This window comes from Pogona vitticeps, chromosome 2 (genome assembly GCF_051106095.1).
Source record: "Pogona vitticeps strain Pit_001003342236 chromosome 2, PviZW2.1, whole genome shotgun sequence".
Classification (NCBI taxonomy): domain Eukaryota; kingdom Metazoa; phylum Chordata; class Lepidosauria; order Squamata; family Agamidae; genus Pogona; species Pogona vitticeps.
The window spans coordinates 99,451,112-99,473,758 of NC_135784.1; the positions used below are offsets into that span (position 1 = coordinate 99,451,112).

General features: G+C 39.6%; 1 long non-coding RNA gene across 1 annotated transcript; it reads left to right on the forward strand.

Annotated features, from left to right (window-relative positions):
* Window positions 1–810: 810 nt before the first annotated feature.
* Window positions 811–13,502, forward strand: LOC140704136 (uncharacterized). Its single transcript, XR_012083260.2, has 2 exons — window positions 811–898; window positions 2,729–13,502. It is a non-coding gene; the product is annotated as an uncharacterized LOC140704136 (long non-coding RNA).
* Window positions 13,503–22,647: the final 9,145 nt, after the last annotated feature.

Consider the following 22,647-nt stretch of genomic DNA (forward strand, 5'->3'; position numbering starts at 1 on the left):
TTTGGCATCCTTATAAGTGACAGTTGTCCTAGAGTTGCTATATCTGTAGCTATCATGGATGCAGAGACACAAGGACACAAAAAATGTGATCAGCTGATCCTTTTTAATTATTATTATTCCTTCTTTGTCCTTCATCCTTCTTTGTCCTTTACTCCAATACCTGTATCTCATTCACTGGAGACAACTGGCACTGTTAGAAGAGGAGTTACATTGTTGTTTGGCTTGGGCTGTGCAAGTTTAAACAGATCTGAAGCTTTTTGAGCGGGTAGGACAATTTTGGCACTAAGTCCAATACTAGTCTTTGAGCATCCTTTGAAATAAATGGTACTGTTAATCACAAGCAACTTAAGTCCCATTGATTTTAGCAGTTTGCTTTAAAGTGGGATAGATAAGATTGGATTTAGTCATTGGCCTCCCTAATTCACTCTTGCGCTGAGTATGCATGAAAATATACAGGTGACAACTTGTGAGCCGAAACCTTGAGTTTATCTTTGTTAATAGAAATCAGTTGGCAAAATGTGAAAAAAAATGGGACGCCTGAGGTTGTTAATGTCTACCTCCTATGGACAACAACAGTGCACACCAAGTTTAAAAGGAATGGGTTTCAAACAGCATTTGGACAACCGTTCTTATTGCTGTATAGATCAGCAGATCTGGTAGAAATTTGAACTGTATCCCTTCAGATAATCTGTGTATGTTGTTTTTCCAGATTCTTACCTGTTTAGAATACTTCCAGCATATCAGATAGAACAGTTTAGGAGAGCCATTCTCTTTACACCAACATGCTAATTTAATACTTATCCCTTCACCACTGCCTTAGTCTACCACTGCATCCTACCTAGGAGGTGTTCACAGAAGCAGCAGAAAACAGTCCTTGTGATTGCATTTCAGGTTGAAGGTTGGTTCAGAAAGGTATCTTAAGGCTAGATTTTCCTTCATACCAAACATTTTTCTGCGTATGTTAACTAAAGCTCAATAGCGGTGGCATAGCTCTCGTACCAACCCAGGCAGAGTAAATAAGGCCCACAGTGTATGTGGGGGAACGGCACCTGTCGCTGACCCAATACTCCTCAGATACTCACTCATAGAAGGAAGAGAAGATAGCAGCAGTAGTACTGGCTACCATATGATTCCCCTCCCTCAAGCACCTTCACTTCTCTGTGAGGCCTACCTGGCTAGGCCACTTTTCAGTTATTTAAAATATGCCTGGCTCTGAGGTCTAGTGAGGCCCAATAGTATTACACGGTTGCCCCTGTGGCACCTCCCCATGCTTTAGTTTGAGGAACCTTCCCCAGAGTCAAATTTATTTTTAAAATAGCTTACCAAAAGTGGCTGAGACCTCTTGGGGCAACAGATGCTCGCCTTCTTCTGCCGTGCTGTGTGGGATGTGCCACTGGCACTGCTACTGTTCTCCTCATCATATCCAAAACAGCCACCACCCACCTCTTTCTTTTCTTTTCCTGAGCTGAGAAGTGTTGCCCCCACTTCACTCTGGTGGAAGGTAGACAATGGATGATGATGATGCCGAGGAGCTCATCCACTAAAAGCGACTGCCTCTCTGGGGCTAATCGCAAGGGTGGTCCTAAATATAAGAGGCATCCTGGCTTTGTCTGTGATATAACAGTTTTCACTGGAAAACTATGTTTGTGTATAAATCATTCAATTATTTCCATTCCTTCACCTCTCTTCTTTTCTAATTGGCACAATTCAGAGAAAACAAACTTTGTAAGCTATGGAGAATGTCTATAGGAATAAAGCGCATGGGCCAACAGTTAATTGCTGCTTCTTTAAATATCTTACCTGGACTTCTAATGTGTGTGTTAGATTCTTATGTGTCCCATTCCAAGAAAATTCAACTCATAATTTCTGTTAGGGTTTCCATTTATCAAGCTATACTTTGTAGCTGCTAGGAAGAGGCTGAGCTGTGCCGTAGCAGGTAAGTGCTGAAGGCATCCTCAGAAGAGTGTGAGCATGTGCTTCATTTTAAATATCACCTGCCAACCCCAATCTGCTGTACCCTTAGCCAGGAAGAAACTCTCAATACTGTGTAATTGTGAATTTCTGCTGAGTACAATGGCAACTAGCTCCCGAGGTGAATTTCTCTGTCAAACTTCCACATTGGAGCAGTCTTCTGAGTCATGACTTTTAACCTACTTAGAAGAAGCATCTAAGCCATCATGAACATTCAAGTGAGCATGAATCCTAAGGGTGCTGCAAACTTTTAAATAAATCAAGTTCTCAGTCATCAGTCAATGCCACAAAACTGGAAGGGGTTTTTATCTAGTTCAAGCTGCCTTTATCTTAAAGAAAGCCAGTGCAAAAATAAGCTTCTTTCAGCTCCATATTTGAAAGTCCTCTCACAGTCAATGGACTGGAACATGAGGTGTATTTTTTATCCTAATTGGTTCTACCCAATTAGTCCTCTCTATCTGACTCAAAATTGAGTTTTACCATCAGAAGCTATCCTTCAGCCTCATGTCAGCTGAAATGAGCTCTGTAAACGCTTTCCACCAGTGCAAAAGGAGAGGTGAAAGAGAGAGAATTGTTCATAAGAAGATGGCTTAATAATTCCAAATTTAACACAAAGAAGAGGAATAGAGATGGGCATGAACCTAACTACAGACTGGGTGGAAAGGCATGAAATGAGCTGATTTGTGCTTAAGTTCATGGTTTGGTTTGTGCAACCTGTTTTGCTGAAATAAAATGAAACAATTTTTTTTTCTTCCAGGAGCCAGGCTTCCTGTCTCTGTGCCAGCCTATCAAGGGAAGCTGGGCCACTGTCTCTGAAAATGGCAGTGGGGTGGCGACAGTGACATAATGTAGCAATGAGAGCAGTATGAACTGCAAACCAAACCACAAACAGGTTTGATTTTCCATTTGGTTCATGGTGTTTTGTCATTCGTGGCTAACCTGGAAAAGAGAGAGAGAGAGAGAGAGAGAGAGAGAGAGAGAGAGAGAGATGATTCTCATTATTAAGGGTTTATTCTCATACCCGCATAACCCTTGGGTCGGTACACAGAATTGGGTTGAACATCTAATGGTTTGCTATTATTCAGTTTTTACTTGAGCTCACTAGTTCTGATGTATGAGTACTCTTCTTCCTTTAACGCATGCAACAACAATGCACTAGACCACTGGTTCTTAACCTTGGGTTACTCAGGAGTTTTGGACTGCAACTCCCAGAAGCCTTCACTACCAGCTGTGCTGACTAGGGTTTCTGGGAGTTGCAGTTCAAAAGCATCTGAGTAACAAAGGTTAAGAACCACTGCACTAGAGAACACTTTGTCCAACTAGAGTGAAGTTCAATATCTGTAGACCAAGTATATGTGGAAGTCTTAGCAGCCTCCAAGTGTGTCACAGCAGAGGGTTATAGGAAACATGCAGCTACCAGGGTGTGCCTCAGAAAAGAATTTACAACAAGTGACTCAGCTCTGAGGATTGCCCAGCAAGGTATGGTTTCAGAGCAAAGTGATCTCTACAGGGTGATTTCAACCAGCAGCATTTCAGTTCTTTATTTTAGCTCCATCGCCACTGTTCCTAACACCATAGAAAAGAAAATAGGTCTTCTCCCTGCACTCCCCAGTAACTTTCTCTTTGTCCAACCATGTGACCCTTGTGCTCTAAAGTTTAATACCAAGTTGTGGTGAATACAGTCGTACTCTTACAGGGTAAGCATGCTGACACAAAGACACCAAGGACATAACCCTATCTTGCTCTTTAACATCCCAGGAATTACAATAAAACATTATGAATCCATGCAGTATGCAAATAGTCATGGCACACCAGGTTTGAACACTAGGTTCTCCTTGCATGTGCTCTCAAAACGTCACGAGTTGTGTCCTTGTTTCTATGGCTTTACATTTGCAAACAGGGACAGAAATGGTGGCGAGCATGAGATAACAGAGACATTGCAGAATCACACTTTCACCCACAATTCAAGTTGTTTTTCTCTGGTGAAAGGATGGTTATTAAACAGATAACAACACTTTTCAGTAGCAGCAGATGTGTTGAGAAGTCCCATTTAAAAGCTGTCAGATCACTGAGAGTTCCTGCAGCCAATTTAAAAACAATCAACGCCCCAGGAAAACACGGTAAATTTTACTTGGTACTTTGTTGTTGTTTAGTTGTTAAATTGTGTCTGACTCTTCGTGACCCCATGGACCAGAGCAAATCAGGCCCTCCTGTCTTCCACTGCCTCCCGGAGTTTGGTCAAATTCATGTTGGAAGCTTCAATGACTTGGTACTTAACGGTTATCAAATGTAGTGTGAACTCCAAAGCAGAGGGACTTCCCTGGCTGAGAGTCAACCAAAGTCAGAAATATAAAAATATAAAAATAATATCCAGAAAATAATATTCTTATGGGAGCAGAAGGTCTTCACTATCCTTTCCAAAGATCTTCAGGACTTTAACAGCAAAACCAGCATTTTAATCTATGCTAAGATTTAACACTGTCTGCAAACAACCTCTTGAAATTTGTGGGCAGAGAAATTGCAGGGACAATTTCAATTACATTCTCTAAAGGGACGAAAAACAGTCCAACAGTTTCTCAAAGGTGGGGCTCACTGTTATGAGTAGTTGTAACATGGCTTTGTTCCTCTTTCCCCTAAGGACCTTTGTTTTTGACACTGTCCCTGCAAGTAGCCCTAAAGGAAACTGGGATGGCAAACAGGCCATCATTTTGTTTCCTCCATTTTTTTCTCTTAATTCTGTTGCATATTTTGTAGGCAGCTTCCCTAGCTGCCTGCCCTTCCTGAGCTGAAAAAGCCCTGTGGAAGGAATCACTTTATGACATTCTCCCTATTTTCTCTGCGAGTGAGCTTTTTATACCTCCATAATATTAGCTATGTAGCACTGTACTATCATCACATTCAGTACACAGCTTCTGCTTGTGTGGGCTTGGTCCAGAAGGGAGAAACAATCTCTAAGCCAAGGGGAAAAGAAAGAAGTATTGGAACATCATCAGACATAGGAGCAAACAATGACATTAAACGAATAAGGTGAACACCTGTACATTTAAAAGACTTTTCAGGGGACGTAAAAGTTGAAACTGAACATAGTGGGGACTTCTTGATAAAATTTGATCCCGAAAACAGTGGGATGCAATAGATAAACATCAGAACAATATTTTAGACCTCAAAACTATTTTTTGTACTCTTTCATTAATGCTGTATTACACAAAAACCTGCTGGAAAGAAACATAATGGCCTGGAAGAGGAACTTATGAGTAGGATAATCAAACCACATTCATGACACATGTGTAACTAGATGAGACAGATGCAGCAAGCCATAAATTGTTCTCAAGATTACAGTATGCATTCCAGCCCCCCCCCAAAAAAAAGATATTGCAAAAAACAGCTTGGAATAACGATTACCAAGTTGGGCAACTCAACTGAATTCACCCTTCCATTCCAACTGGAGAACTGATTCAACCAGCTCCAAGTGCCCCCAGGAGGAACAATACCCACTCTGGACAGAAAACTGATATTACAAAAAACAGCCCACAACGGGGACTTTTGAGTTGGGCAACACAACGAAATTCAACTATCCTATCTGGCTAGAAGAGGCTGTTGCAAGCAGACTCAAAGACCCCTCATGAGCCACATTACTATACCTCTTCTAGGCAAAAAATCCATATCGCAAGAATCAGTCCAGAATGATTTCTGGGCAGGACAGCTCAATGAAAATTACCCAAAGAAAGAAAGAACGAAAGAACGAATGAACGAACGAACTCACTCTTTGAAGGCACAGAATAATGGCTTCCTCCCTTTCAGTCTTCTCTTCTCCAGGTGAAGCTAAAGTGATAGGCTTAGGAAGGCTGGCAGAAAGCATTGAGCCATAATCTCTTTTTTGATGTGTGGGTTCTGGTTCTTCTGGAAGGTCAGTGGTTTGATGCATTACTCCGATCAGGTTACAGTCCCCAGCTCGGAAACTGTTCATGAGCCTTTTTGAAACTATGAAACATAGACCCAGAACAGGCCCTTGGAATGTTGGTTCCTCAAGATATATCATGGTTGTTTGCATTTGTCTCCTCTATTGCAATGGGCCTGGTGAAGTTTGGTATGCTTGTCCTGCTTCGAAACTGCCAGCTCACACTGTCTTGCATAATTTTGGTTTTCTGTCTGTAATGGGTAGTGAGATGTTCTTCCTGATTCAGTTTTGTTCATTGTTACAGCCTTACCTTCTCATCTGATTTGATATGTGACTGTTCAGGGCTATTTTGTGCAATATGGATTTTCTGAGTGGAATGGGAACCAGAATGTCATGACTGGGTTTGTTTTATGGTTTGTTGCTTAAATCCCCTCTCATTAGGTGGGAGAGGTAAATTTCATTGGGCTATCCTCCCCCAAAGCTGTTGTTCTAGGCTCCCAAACCCCAATATTGATTTTTCTGCCTGGAGTGGATACTAGAATATTGTTAATACAGTGCTTGTAGGCTGGTTCCATAAGCCCCCCCGCCCCAGCCAGACAGGACAGGTGAATTTTGTTAGGGTGCCAACAAAATTCACCTACTATTTGGACTACTTGGAAGTCATTGTAATAAGTGGGGTTTTTTTTTGTTTTGCAATATTGATTTTCTGCCTGAAATGGGTACTGGAAAGTTGTTCCTGGAGAAAGCTGGTAGCATTAGTTGCCTGTAGTCAGATAGGAAAGGTTAATTTGGTTGGGCTCCCATAATCTGAAGTCACATTTTCAAGCTGTTTTTGGAATATCAATTCTCCTCCAGAACAGGTACTTTAAAGCAGCTTCTGAGGATAATTTATGGCTTGTTGCATCTCTCTTATCTAGTCAGACATGTGTCATCAATTTGGTTTAATTATCCTATTTCGAAGATGCTGTTTTGGGCCATTGTGCTCCCTTCCAGTGGGTTTTTGTACAATAAAGGGTGAATGAAAAAGTAATGGTTTTTTTTTTAAGGTTCTGATGTTTGTCCATTGCAGTCCACTGTTTTTGGCATTAGTTTTTATTAAGAAATCTCCACTCCATCCTATTCCAGTCCAGCTTTTACCTAGTTCTCCTTTCAGGAAATAATTTTATGTCTCCAACATTGTGAGAGTTGCACATTCAGTCTGAGAAATCAAAACATTTGATGACCATTTAACAGAGCTGAAGTGAGTCTTCTCAGGGCCTGTCCACATAACCTATTTTCTCCCATGAGAGAGGTGGTTCTGTTTCCCATCAATTCAGATTAGTGTAAAAGATCTGCCTGGTGTCTGGGGAAACTTCACTTGGTTCCTTTTACTTCTCTTCTACTTCTTCTAATTTAGGATTTTCCTTCACTTGGGAACTTTTTTTGCAGTCCAGTTGTTTCAAGATATGTGGGTCCCAGATGTGTCTTCCAAATAAGTCTGGTTCCTGTGGGGCATGCATCATTCAAATACCCCTGGTGTCAGCTGTAATGTTATTTGTGGCAATGACTCATGTCTACCTCCCACTATTTAGGAGAAAGAGAGGAGATATCTTTTGATATGGATATTCAAATTAGAAGAATCCAGATTATATTCAAGGAAAAAGCAAAACTAGAATAGTAGCTTGGAGGGACTGATTCTGGATCTTTGGAGAAATGGAACCACTTTTCCAATTTGCCTCAAAACACCTCATATGGACGAACCGTCAGTCTTAATAGTGCTCATTTGCTAACATTAATATTTTATTATATCTTAGAAACATGTATTATTTCTTCGAAGCACAAAGTGATGCATTTGGAGACAGTGTTTTAACACCAGTTTGCTCAGATGAGTTTCAAAAGATAGGGATCATATCTTCAAATGGCATAAAATTATGTCAGCAGGGTGCTTTATTTCTAATTGATGCTGTGACCTGAGGGAAATGGAACAAACATTCTCCTCCTCTTCAAGTTAATTGCTTTCTTATCTTCCTTTCATTCTGGGATGAAACGTGGCATTCACATGCCTTTTATTTTTTAGTGAATATTCATCTTCGGTATCAGAAGATGTTTAAATGTTTATGGTATGGCAACAGGTGGAAGACATTTGAGACTTTTTCATGCAGGGAAAGAAAAACAGGGGTTAGGCAGGGACATGGTATAAATTCATAAATGTAGGCATTTTCCTAATACTAAGTTTCAGATTCATGGGATGGACAAATGGCATTACAAACTAATGTATGTTTATCAGCTTTTCATAAATTTGGTGGGGTATTTTTGCACATTTTCCAAATGTCTGTATGTTAATTTGTTGAACGCATTTTTTCCTTTCATGAAATACCTTGCAAATCTGGTTATTTATGGATTTCCAGCTACCAGCTGTGTCCAATCCTGTGTTGTGCATGAGAGATGGGGAAATCATGTCAATGCATTTAAAAAATACAGCACAGCACAACACAACACAAAACCTCATTGGAATTAATTTCTCACCCTTATTTAAAACAAATTGGCACTGATTTCAGGATAACAGAAAAAAAAACCCAGCTTATTTGAACAAAAGATAATTAATGCCCAGAATCTACTGCAACCAAATCTATTATTGGCTAGATTTTAAAAGGCTATAAAGGGAGATTGTAATTTTTTTCATGTGGATTTGCAATGGATTATATTCTACCATTTCACTTTCTTGTTTTTAGAGAAATAAATAAAATTATTAAGACCTTTACGTGAGTCATCAGCTAACTCTCTAGACCTCCAATATTTAATCAGAGAAGCTCTTTACTGAATGCTCCTTTGACTCCTGGATATTTCTTTCTTTGGGTTGGAGATCTTTGATATTCTGCTAAGGTCTGTCATTTTTCCCCTACATGGATTGCTCACTCCTCTTTCTCTCTTTCTCCTCGTGTTGCAGTTTGTCATCTTCTCTTTATCCTATGCTGCTGCTTTATCTTCTGTGTATACTATTTACAATTTTAATATATTACCTGTTTCTTATTGCTTCCTTTTCAGTGGCTTGACATCCCAGTGTCTCAAGGACAACCCATCCTGTTTTAAACATGTCTAGCCACTGAGATTAACATTAGGTTCCTTTCTTTCATTCCCAAACCAAGAGATGCATGAAAGGTGGTGACGAGACAGCAGGTCTTTTTTTCAAGGTTTGAAATTATGTATGTACATAGTTAAAATAATTAAGAGGAATGAAAAATGCAACCCTGAAAATGTATATTGTGCTTAACAAAATGAGGTTTGAACAGCTGTGTGCCAAAAGGTGCTGCAGAACAACCAGTTAGCTCTCCAGGCAAACCAAAGGGAAGCAGTGTCAATGTAAAATGAAATTGCCTTGCAAAGGAATCTCTTTCCTAGCAAACTAACACTTGAAAATGGACATGTAAACAAATGATAAGGAAAATGAATGCATAAAACAGAGAGGAAAAAGGAAATTCCAAAACCATGAAACTCCTAGTTAAGTGAAGTACAAATGCAGCAGATTGGTGTTTGATTAAATTTGGTCACCAGTGATTTGCTCTCCTGGTATTTCCCTAGTGTCGCAGGTGAAAGGAATTATGTCAAATTATCAAAGTTTTGCTGGCATGTTAGTCATTTACTAGGATTGCAGTTTTCTGAGTTAGCAACAGCAATATAAATTGTCTGTATGTGCCTATAACTTTTTTTAAAGTTACATGTTTTCAGTCGCACTTGGATTTTTGTGCATAGAAGCAATGTAGACTAATAAAGCCTGTAAAATTAGGCAAACTGATGTTGCCTGAAATCATTTCAATAATGAAACTAGTCGTACCATAATACTGAGAGGAATGTCGGCAATAATAGGCCACTGCAGATTTCAACTACCAAGGGATGTTATAAAGTTTTATAGTGCTCTGAGGTCAATGTTTGAATATTATACTTTTACCCTCACACTTTTCTTTGGTTGGCCCTCATTTCTGAAAGCTGACCAGCTACCAATTATAGGCATCATTGACAAAAATAGATACTAATGACTTGTATTTTTGAAAAATGAACATATTCTTAAAAATTGAACTTTTCTCTTTTTAATCTTTTAATAAATTGCTTTGGATATAATTTGATTGAGAGAATTCAATACACTGAATTTAACTAAGCTAACTTTTCTTTGGACAGCTCTCATTAATAACTATCCCATTCATCAACCACCCACATAATATCCTTTCTTCTATAAAAGTATTAATCCAGTGGTTCTCAAACTGGGCTCTCCAAATGTTTTTGGACTTCACTTCCCAGGATCCTTCACCACTTGCTGTGCTGATCAGGATTTCTGGGAGTTGCAGTCCAAGAACATCCGGGGTCTCAAGTTTGAGAACCTCTGCATTAATCCTTTCCCCTCTTCTGCTCATTATTCTCAAGCAACTCCATGCCACAGTACTGTACTGAACATTGATTATCTTACTTAAGGCTGCCTTGTATTCTGAATCAACAGCTTGTGGAAACAAAACTGCAAAATGTTTACCATTTCAACATGTGGTTGCAAGGGCAGAGTGAAGCATTACAGAGCCATCATGCATAACATCAAACAATAATGAATGAACTGAGGGAATGAGACAGAGTATATGACATTTTAACAGAATATGACCTCTTAACACCAGCACCCCTTACTCATATTTGAAAACTGTCTGCAGGAAATGGCTACTGCTTAGAACAGGAGAGATGAAATGCTACCCTCAGCACACCCAGCCTTCTTCCTTCTTTCTGCCTTGCCTTTCTTCCTACTCTCTTCCTCTTCCTTTCTTCTTATAGATATTTCAGATCAAATGAATACGTGTTCTGGGGGGGATGCTTCCACCTTGAAGAAATCAGTTCCTCCCTTCTTTTGTTTTACCACAGTCCCATCAAAGTTATATCCCCCTTGGCTCCTTTCTTCCATCTCAGTCAAGACATTATGGTAATTTCTGTCTCCACTCCCCCCACTTTTTGTAACATCTGACCAGATGAATAGATTGAGAAATCTTGAAAGCGTGTACACAATTTAGTTTCTATTGACTTGTTTACTAACTTCAGCATCTAAAACGATCTCCAGGCTCCCTGATTTCTCTTTGCTTCCCATCAAGATGGTTGTGATGATGTATTTCACCAAAGAAATGCTTCCATGTTTTCAGCTATATTCTCTACTTTCAAAAATGGAAACACAAACTTTTTTTTTGCTTTTCTTGCTCCCAGGATTCCAGGGGTTATTCCAGGTGGGCATGAAACCCATCACTGTACTTGCTAGGGTAGAAGGAAACACCCCGCCCCTCAAAAAAATGTGAGAACTGTGAGCACATTCAGGCATCCCCTGGGCAATCACATCACCTTGCTGGCTCATCCTGCCACTCTGAAAGTACCACTGCATGCTTCCAATATGAACAAAGAAGCTTGCAAGGACCTGATTTGAATGTCTGTAAATGTTTCGGAAGAGGTAGCCATGTTAGTCTCTGCTAGCATGTTGAGCCAAAACAAAAGAAAAATATATAAAATAAAATAAAAAGACAAAACTGTGGTGGCACCTTAAAGACTACCTGCTAAATTTTAATGTGAGCTTTCGTGGAAAAGTCCACTTCTTCAGACATGAGAGTGGAGACTGCATGGCAAATGTTTATGCAGTTAAACACACCACCAAAACAAAGAGACTGATTGTTTCTTAGGCACAAGTAGCTGATGATGTGGCATTTCACACCTGGCAACGACCATTAAGATACTGGTATTCATTTCTCCTTCCAGGAAGCATTGTTCAGTAAACAATGACAATGATTGGTGGCTTAATTAATTCCAGGCTATAAATAACAAAAGGGAACAACATGGTAATAAGTATGATAATATCCGATGGGACTTGTGAGGTGGCACTGGGTAGTTAGTAAGGAAATATAGCTGGGAAGTACAGCAGATGCAACATTTATAGTTTGGTAGTGGCCTAAAAATCCTCGGCTTATATTGAGTGGGGTAAAAATATTTTAAGTAAGTAAGTACATAAATGCATAAATATACCCAGGAAATAATCAGTCTCTATTTTGGGGCTATGTTTAACTGCATAAGTATTTGTTTGTTTGTTTGTCATATTTCTAGACAGCCTTTCATCTGATAATATTTGCCGTGCAGTCCTACTATCATATCTGAAGAAGTGGACTTGTCCACGAAAGCTGACATTAAAGTAACACAGTTTTAAAAGTGCCACAATGTTTTTCTCTTTAATTTCTATGTTTTGTTCTCCTTTTGCCCGGCATGTAAATTCTTTCTCATACATTCCTTTCCCAAATATCATGGAAACTGGTTCCCCCCTTCCCCTTCTTCCTACTTGCTTTGTGTAGCATCATGCCCCATAAAATTTTTGAGACCGTGAAGCAATGCACATTTTTGTTGACATCAGAACAGGCTTAATATGGATTTTGGAATTTTATCTTGTGATGGGCATTGTAATCTTTGTGTTCAGTGACTCACAGGCTAACAAGTCCAGAATCCTGGAGCCTTTCGTATTATCTGCCTTCTTACCCTGGTTACAGGTCCTGTTTCTAGAATTGGTTTGTCAATCTGTAAATTCTGGATGTGGATGAACTTTTGGTAGGAGCTGTCAGAGGTGTGGATCATAATGCCAGTCAGAGTCCTGGTTGGTCCCTTGGGATAATTGTTGGTATGAGCATATCCTATCAAACTGCTCTGAACTGGTAGTTGCTGGGATGTGATCCCCAAAGTAGATGAGTGCCTGGGTTTCTGCTTGGACACAGGAACCTTAACCAAACTGCAGAAACGAAAGACTATTTTCTATTCTCCTACATGAAGGACACATAGCCTTCTGAGTGAACAAATTAGGTTTCCTCTGTCTGAAGATGAAATACCTGTTGCTCAATAGAAGGAGATACCCTTAGGATTTTCCTTTTGATTTACTTTATTGAATTAAGTTTATTATAAAGACTTTGTGATACAGTAACTAAATAAACCATGCCTGTTTCCTATATATTTATTTTAATGATAATAAATGACTTAGAAAAGGCTTTTTATATTACAGCCAGATGAAAAATAGCTGGGTAGAGAAAAAACTTTATATCGAAGTAAATTGGATAGATGAATTCCAGTTTTCAATACATGCCAGCCTTAATTTAATAACCAAAACTAATGAATGGCATTTAACACCAGTCTCTGTTAATGAAAAGATATGTCACGACTACAGTGATTCTGAATAGTTTACACTAAAACTAGTGAGTGATTCTTATGAGGAAATTAATTTGGATTATCGCTTGTCAGCTTTTGTTTAGCTCCTGCCAAATGGGTTCATTAGGTTGTTGTTGCTGTTGTTGTTGTTGTTTTGAACTCTAATAAATATCTTTACATATCTTGTTGTTACCACCAAATGGGGAAAAGTTTGTGATTAGGTTTATTAAACCCCACTGCAATGATCACGAAATGCTACCTATCAATAGTTTCTATCCCATCAAACTTTCTTATCAATAACTTGTGTTCTTTGTTAATAAGTTATTATATCTTTAACAAAAAGCATTTCCTAAAATATGCTAATTATTCTTTGTTTCATTTGGCTGTCCTATAAGGATGCAGAGACCAGAAACTCTCTTTCTGGTCCAGGACTCCTGGAAAGGATATCAGAATTGTTCCCCATTGTCTCTAGGGATGGAATTTGCTGTTGTTGGGTTCACCAGACTCAATGCAAGACTCAATGCAAGTCACCTAACCACATCTCTTGAGACCCAGGACAAGAAATATCACTTTGAAAATTCATACATATGTGAGGCTAACAGGGACTTATGGGGAAAATAAAGTCCACAGAAAACAGCATACATTCAATAATGTGCATTGAAAAATGCACACAAATGTGCTTTAGTCAATAGCAAAATGCCTGTGCTAGAGGAAATGCCTAAAGGAATACACACGCCAGGAAAAATGCATATATCAAATGTGCACACGTGTTCATATGAAAAACCCGTAAAGTCTCATAACCTGATGTACAAGAATGGGAAGAAAATGCAAGAAAGATTTGGAAAACTGCAGCAAAATGAAGACTGAGAGATTTTCACCATTTTATTTGTCTGAGTTATCATTCACAAATGGATCCTTAGCTTCTTGAGACCATCCTGACTACTCACCCCTTCTGGCTGATTTATCTTGACTCTGAATATGGAGGTGAAAAGAAGAACAAATTGCCCTTCTAGCCTTCTGTACGTGTATAGTACTTGCCTTACGATGGGAATTTAGGCCAGGGTGATGGACAGTGTAAGGTATATTCCTTCCCTGCTTTTAACCACGGATGTTTCAGGAAAAGAGAATTGGGAGAAAGGTAACTGGCTCCTACATTCCGGAAAGCCCTTCCTCTTCAATACTAATAAAAAAGTTCTGGAATGCCACAGGACTGGAGGAGCCTCTTTGGTGATATGCCAGGTGTTGTTGTTTTTTTCCAAGGAAAGAATTACTGGGGAACTCCCCTGCTTTCTAAATAGAGGAGTGCTCGGTTATCTGTGTTGAAAATAGATATATATGGCAATTCGTATCAATATATTTCTCTGCTTCTTAGCATGGATAACCAATCAAAACTGGAAACATGGGAAGGAGGAGATTACCTCAGGGCTCTGGAATTAGATAGACATTTCAGGCAGCTGGTCTTGGCTGTCAGGAAAGGCCAGCAAATTGTTAATTACTCACCTTGATGTATTTTCAGTGTCAGGAAGGGGGGGAAGTGCTAGAGGGATGTTTTTCCCCCCAGATACCAGAATAACTTGGCCTTGCTCTATGCACAGTGATTTGAAGGGGCGGGGGGGCATTTGTTGCCCCGCCTCAGATAGCAAAATAGTTTGGGATGGCCCTGGCTCAGCCCAAATGTTTATTAAGAAAGTCATTATAGAGAAAATGAAGTCAGGGTTAAATTAAAATTGGAAACACTTAGTAGATAAGCCCTTAGGTATAATTGCACCTGCTCAGACCCACAAGACAGATACTTCAGACTCAAAGATCTATAGCTGTATTTCTCAGATACTCATTGAATATAGCTGAGGAACAAATTAACCAGACAATATTGAATACCCAGAAGCAAGCTCCTGCAAGACAGATCCAGAGGAGAAAACAAGTGAACAATACTAGTTGTCACTTTCAGTCCACAACAGAGCCACCACACATACCATTTATGATCTTCAACTCATCCTTCACAAGAATACCTCATTCTTCATTTCACCAAGCCCTTGGTGGTAGGCCTATACTTGCTTACAGACACCCCTGCCACATTTCAAGCAATTATTGACGCACAATGCCCTACACAACACTGATAGAGAGATAGGGACTAAACCTTGTTACAAACCCAGATGCCAGCTCTGTCCCCAGATCTATTCTGGCAATACGATTACAGGCTCCAGCAATTCCACACACAACATAAAGGACACATTAACTTGTTCCTCTGCCACTGTGATCGATGACATCCCTTGCCAACAATACCCCTCTGTACTCTACACAGGACAAACAGGACAATCTTTGCACAAAAGAATTAATTGACATAAACCAGGCATCAAAAATGGCAATACACAGAAACCTGTTTCAGAATATTTCCATCTACCCAAACACTTAAAAGGATTTGTAAGTAATGATCATGGAAAAGAAACATTCCAGAACAATACTCCAAAGGGAAACAGTTCAGATGAAATATATACAGATGCTTGGAAATCATTTGAAAGGGTTAAATATCAGTCAAGGATTAATCAATCATTATCAAGTGCAAAATGCTTCAGAGATTGTGTCAACTCTGTTGTTGTTATCCATACCCTGGTGTTCCTTTACCAATTTCAGACAGAACAGGGCTTCAAAAAAGAAACCCACTTATGAGGACTGAATATTAATCAGGGGACTACCAAATCTGAAAAGCTGCATTGACTACGCAATTTGTAACTTGTGTCTACTATACGAACCCAACCATTGTCACTTTGTCCTTCTGAATCTCCACCTGGTCATGGGACCATGTATAAATGATTATCATATAGCAGTGGTCCCCAGACTTAGGTCCCCAGGTGTTCTTGGACTACAACTCCCAGAAGCCTTCACTACTAGCTGTTCTGGCAAGTATTTCTGTGCATTGTAGTCAAAGCACATCCAGGGATCCAAGGCTGCAAAACACTATCATATTGTTTCAGTCTTACATGTGAAGAAGTGGACTTGTTCCATGAAAACTCACATTAATATAGCAGTTAGTCTTTAAGATGCTACATTTTTGTCTTTCGTTTTTGTTTTGTTTCTTTTCTTGGCAGACTAATATGACTATCACTTTGAAAACTACAATTAACAGATATGGTGTTGTTGTCCCTGATGTACTCTGTAAGAAAAGCCCATTTGAAATTAATTTAGCTTACTTGTAAAATTCTTTATTATCCATAATATCATTATGACTACTTTAATCAGTGTGCTTCAGAAACTAGGCACTAACTGTCAGTGGGAGGAAATGACAAAATAAAATGTTTAAAATTCACATGTATAATTTAGTTACCAACATGGTAAAAGCTCTAAGCAGATCCAGACAAAGTCAAGCTGTTAAATTAATTGAAATGTCAAAGTACTCAGCACCCTGTGGAGTCTGTGAAGAAGAGCCTTCTGGAGTCTGAAGTCCTTTTGACAAAGGATTCCTGCTATGTGAATTTTGTTGGCAGGACCTTGTGAAGAGGTTAGATTCAGCAAAATCTCAGCTCAAAGACACTAAAATATTCCTGGAGATGGAGGGCCAGCAGTCCTTCCTAGCTAGGTAGATAGGTGCTTTTAAAGTCCATATGTGAAGTTGTCATTTGGGAATACACCAGAATGTTGCCAGTTGTTATGTGCTATCAACTGATTTCTGATTTACAACAATGAACTCCAAACATTCGTGTTTTTTTGCAAATTAGAGGATGCAGTTTACTTTGTTCAGTCCACTATCTTATGTTCTGTCCTTCTTTTCTCCTACTGCCTTCAATTTTCTTAGCTTTATTATCTTTGTATGACAACATCCAACGGTACTGTATGTGAGCCTCAGTTTAATCATTTCTAGTGCCATTCTTTCTGTTGCCTATTGACCTTATTCATACTATGATGGCTGCAGCTTCATTACCAAATTTTAATGGAATTTTTAAAAAGCAAAATACCTCAGATATATACTAAGCTACAGGAGGTTTCAAAATACCTCAGATATATACTAAGCTACAGGAGGTTTCAAAATACCTCAGATATATACTAAGCTACAGGAGGTTTCAAAATACCTCAGATATACTAAGCTACTGGAGGTTTCAAAATTGACAAGACCATCTTGCAGACTACTCCCTACATTGGGTAACTTTGCCCTTCAGATGTTTTCAACTTCAGATCCTATCATCACCTTCCGGTACATGGTTATGTGTGCTGAAGTTCTTTTCCTTATTACACTCAATGGCTAACTAAATTGTGTCCCATATCAACTACTGTAAATCACTGCTTGCAACCAGTGCTATGAAAATGGATGTAAAGCAAAAATTGCATAGTGTGTTGAACCTGAGTGTAGCATAAGTTTATCTGCCTTAGCAGCTTTCCTCCGACTCCTCTGGTAGTGTTCTTTTACACCCAGTGCCTACTTATATTCTTGGGGTAAAGCCCTTCATCCCATGATCAAAGTTCATATTTCAGACCCTAATCTGCAATTAACTATCTCCAGAATGGTCCTTTCATGGATTTCCTGTCGTGCGTCCTCTACCTGTAATAATTAATTCAACTTGCTGTCAAATAAATCAAAATGACAAGCTGCAACTCAACAGCCAAAACCAGATTTTTGTCTTAAATCCCACTAATCTGACTGTTTCCCCTCTTAAATCTTATCTTCCCAACTGTGAAATAAAGGAAATGTAGATTGAACATAGTGTGATGTTGGTCTCCTTTTCAGAAAAATTAAATCTAGCACTAGAGGTTATCTGTAGAGTTCTCCCTTTGATTTCTGCAACGGAGGCTTTCAAGCCTGCCAATACTAATTTGATGTAACTGGTCACAACTATTTTATGCATGCAACCAGCAGTGCTCAGTCTATAAGGAATGCGAACAATATTGAAAGAAAGAAAGAAATGTTGAAAATGAATATTCAAAATGCACCCGTTGAACTTCAGTCTACTTTCTCTTTCAAACAAAGGAGAGATCGCTTGTATTTTAATTATTTGCAAAAATAATGGCCTGCTTTGTGCCACTCTAAAGGTCAAGCCCAGGCACACCGCCTCCCCTCAAAGAATATACCATAGCCTTGCAACCCTGCTGCATCAGTCTGAACTTGAAGGTCAGACCCCAATCGCAGTTCCTCCCTCCAGAAGGAGGTTCTGTTAAACCTTTCCAAAAAACCATAATCAGACTTGCAAGTCTTTCTTCATTCCGAACGACATTCACCTCCTGTGGTGGGGTCTTTTTTTTTTTTTAATTTATATGCCGCCCACTCTACCCAAAGGTCTCTGGGTGGCTTACAACAAATAAAATTCAACAAATTCTTGTTGGACCCTTCATAGCATCACATAATCTATGCAGGAAGGGCCTAACTGGGGCCACCACCTTGAATGCAAAGTTAAGGTGCTGTGGGCTAAACCGCAGAAGCCTTTGTGTGCTGCAAGGTCGGAAGACCAGCAGCCATAAGATCGAATCCACATGATGGAGTGAGCTCCCATTGCTTGTCCCAGCTCCTGCCAACCTAGCAGTTCGAAAGCATGTAAAAAGGCAAGTAGATAAATAGGTACCGCCTTGGTGGGAAGTTAACGACATTCTGTGTCTAGTCGCACTGGCTACGTGACCACGGAAACTGCTTACAGATAAAACGCTGACTCTATGGCTTGAAAATGGGGATAAGCACTGCCCGCTAGAATCAGACATGACTCGACAATTTGTCAGGGGGAACCTTTACCTTACCACTTCCTTCTGTTGCCTCAGTGTGACTTTTTTTTCCTGCATCAGTAAACATTGCAACCATGCTTTCAACTCACATAATTTTGCTTCAGGAAGCCTACTGGATTGTGATATACAGTCATGGCCCAAAATATTGGCACACTTACAGTTCTGTCAGAAAATGCAGCCCTTCTCTCAGAAAATTGTTAAATATAGTAATTTCCCTCAAAAGCAAAACCCAAAAGGTCAAGGTTCTCAAGGTGTACAGGGAGGAAAGCTGATTTTATGTCAGACTTTAATTAACTTATTCCTCTTAGATTGCCACTCACCAAAAATTTCCTGGAGGGGTAAGGAGTCATATTAGTTGGTTGCAGCAAAAATGCAAGAAAGCCTTGTGACACCTCAGATGAAATTCTGAAAGCCGAAATATTGAAGCCTGGATGCTCATTCACGCTGTGTAAAAAAAATATTTGGCAGCTCAGATATTAATGTGCTAAAGTTCCACAACATATTTCAATAAAAGTTATAGTTTTATTGAAATACGTGTTTAATTAAAAGAAGAAAAATACTTTTAAATCACTCTGTTTGCCACAGGTTAAAATTATACTACATCACACTATACTAAATTACAATCTCTCCCATTCTCCCTCTCTCTCCCACCCTCCTTCTCTCTCTCTCTTTGCATCTCTGCTTCCCCAGACACACTTGAAACAAACTTTTCCAGTGTATTCATGGGTATAATTTTCTAATACACCATGACAATTCTGGGATTAAAAGAATCAACTCACAAAATGAAAAATGCCATAAGACCCCCTATATATGGGATCAGTATCCACCAATTCATTTGTCCTCTGCCTGAAAATATTAAATAAAAAATTCCAGCATTACATATTTATAAGTATTTCCAGTATTTACCAGAACTGGCCACTACAGGGAGCAAGAGACCATGCAATGTATAACATTCAATATTTCCACGTTTTTGGCATCTATGGGAGTGGGGACTTGGAACTGATCTCTCACAGACACTGCAGTCCTTCTGTACGGAATCTTTGTGCAAAGAATCATCTACTGCAAGGGTCTCCAACCCCCAGTCCATGGTCCGTACTGGGCCATGGCCTTGGAAGGACCAGGCCATGGAGACAGATCTCCACTCCCCCACACCCACACATGCACATGCCCACCTGTGCATGTGCACACGGGTGTCCCACCCATCCACACACCCGCACATCCTGCACACCCGCTACATGCCCTGCCCACCTATGCATGTGAGCACACCCCACCCACTTATGAGTGTGTCCTGCCTCCCCACACATGCATGAGCCTGTGCCCTGCCCACCCACAAGCATGCTTTGCCCCTCCCATGAGCACAGGGGGTGCCCTGCCCCCTGCGCATGGACCCCACCCCTCAACCGGTCCATGGTTGGGAAAAGGTTGGGGACCACTCATCTACTGCATCTGATGAAGTGGGCTGTGGTCCATGGACACTTTAGCAGTAATTTGGTGGGATACAAACAAATAGCCGCCTAGAGTGGTCGAAATGACTAGATAGGAGGGGTATAAATAAATAAATAAATAAATAAATAAATAAATAAATAAATAAATAAATAAATAAATAAATAAATATTGAGTGAAATCATTCCTTCACTCTTCTGCAATGCTGGGAAGTCTTCCAATGGCATGAGTTGACTGACAAATCTAGCCAAGCTGATCTCTACTGCCTACCAACAGGAAAATGGCTCATCCCACATTAACAGTGAGAATATATGGTAGGCCGTTCCTGTAGATGGCCCTGTTGGCATCAGCTTTGCGTCTAAGGGATCCCAGTGCTGGCAAAGCTATGCTGTGAGATTTAGTCTGAGAAAGTGTTCGTTTGTTCCTTAATAGTCTTTTGCTTTTGCTGAAGCATCAAAATGTAGCCCAACTAAGAGGTGTCTTGGCAGTTTACCAGACGTTTTAGGGCTAGGCCAAATTTAAACAGAATGAAATCCTTTGCAATTACTGCAATGTTAAATATAAAAAGTTGTCAGTTGTGAGCCTAACACTCTACAATCCAAACAATATAAACAATCAAAGGCATTGGCAAGTATGTTTTGCTTCAATTAATTTATTCCCTTGGAGTAATGTGATTTCTTTGAGGAAAAGAAAGAATACACTTGTTATTACTAAAATGCATGAGGAAGATCTGTTACAAAGTCAGTGAAATGAAGATAAAAACCTAGTGTAATCAGCAAATCTCTACATCAAATGTGAACCATATCCTATTTTGGGCCAATGACAGGGGCACATATTCATACAATTAAGAAATGGTCCATGGTGCCGGATTAGGAAGAACTGTTTTACTGACCTCTAAAATTACTATATTGGAATCATAGAATCATAGTTGGATGATTTGAAAAGGGCCTATAAAGTCATCAAGTCCAATCCTCTGCTCAATGCAAGAATACAAATTCAAACAGATCTGACAGACGGTTGTCCATTTTCTCTTGAATGCCTCCAGCATTGGAGCACTCACCACCTCTTGAGATAATAATTGGTTCAATTGTCATACTGCTATACCAGTTAAGAAGTTGTTCCTGATATTCAGCCTAAACCCTGTAGCTTGAGCATATCATTATATAGAAATACATGTACATACATCTTCTTTTATGTTTACCAAGTGTAAATTAAAAAATAAGATTAAATAAATATAATTAATTTTTGAAAAATTAAGCCCCCTCCAGCAACTCTTCCCATACTATCTAGTGAAAATGCAGCAGTAGCCACACCAAATGGCGGCAGTAGGAGCAGGGATTATAATTGAACAGAGTAGCAAGGTTTGCAATAGCTGCCCAAATTTTGCAATGATTCATATCTTAATTGAAACTTCTTTTTTTCTGAACTTTTTTCTATTTTTAAAAATTGATTGCACTTCATTTTTAATCCAGTATTTTGTGAATGTATGTGTTTGCATTTATATTTTTCAACTTGTTAGCACAATGTTTATTAGTTTATATGTTTACATGCACGCTGCAGGTGTATGCATTTCTATTTCTATTAATGTTTTGATTGCAGTTTTAGTCATGGTTGAGTGACCAAAGATTCCCGTATATACCTGAATATGATTCAGTAACAATAGTTGTCTGTCCTTCTCCACACTCTTGGCATGCGGCTTCAGGGAATCGCCTCACTCTGTCTGCTCAGGATAGCTAGTGGAGCAGACTCTGTTCTTCTCTATTTCTACAGACAACCGGAGTGACTGTTAACAGGTGACAGTGGAAAGAGATAAGCCAAACAGTGGCCAGTCTCTCAAAAGAATCAGCATTCTTTCTGCCCCTTTCTGCTGAAACCCTCCGGAACAGCAGAGATAAAGACTATCTTCCTCGCTTCGACCTAAAGGTACAGTTGTGCTATTATGGCTTGATCCTGAGAGTGTTATCCTGATCCCACAAGCTTCCATGCCTCTGGTAATGGCTGAGGGTTACTAGGCTGTAAAGCCCAATTGCATTTGTGAAGCAGGAGTTTTAACACTGTACTGTGTTCTCTTGGCTCCTCCTTTTCGAAGGAGCTTGACTTAATTATCTGAAAAAAGCCAATTCAGTGGAATAGTGCAAAGGGTTCCCAGGTGCCTGAACAGCTGCGTCTGACAAATGAGGAAAGGTCGTTATAATTTGTCAAGATGTATGGCGCTCTGCCCAGCACTTGCTTTTGTTCCACTCTCTTCTTCTTTTTCTGATTTAAGGGCAGTTAATTTCATGGGAAGGGAAGTGGGAGGATACCTGAGAAGGAAATGTCCTGTTATTCTGGAGTATTAATTTGACATTGCACTTCAGTTGTGTTTGTGGGAGCTCTCTCAATCTCTGCTTTACTTGGAAAAATATTTTAGCCCAATGAAAATATTAACCCATGTGTCAAAAAGGAAAAAAAGAAAGGGGAAGATGGGA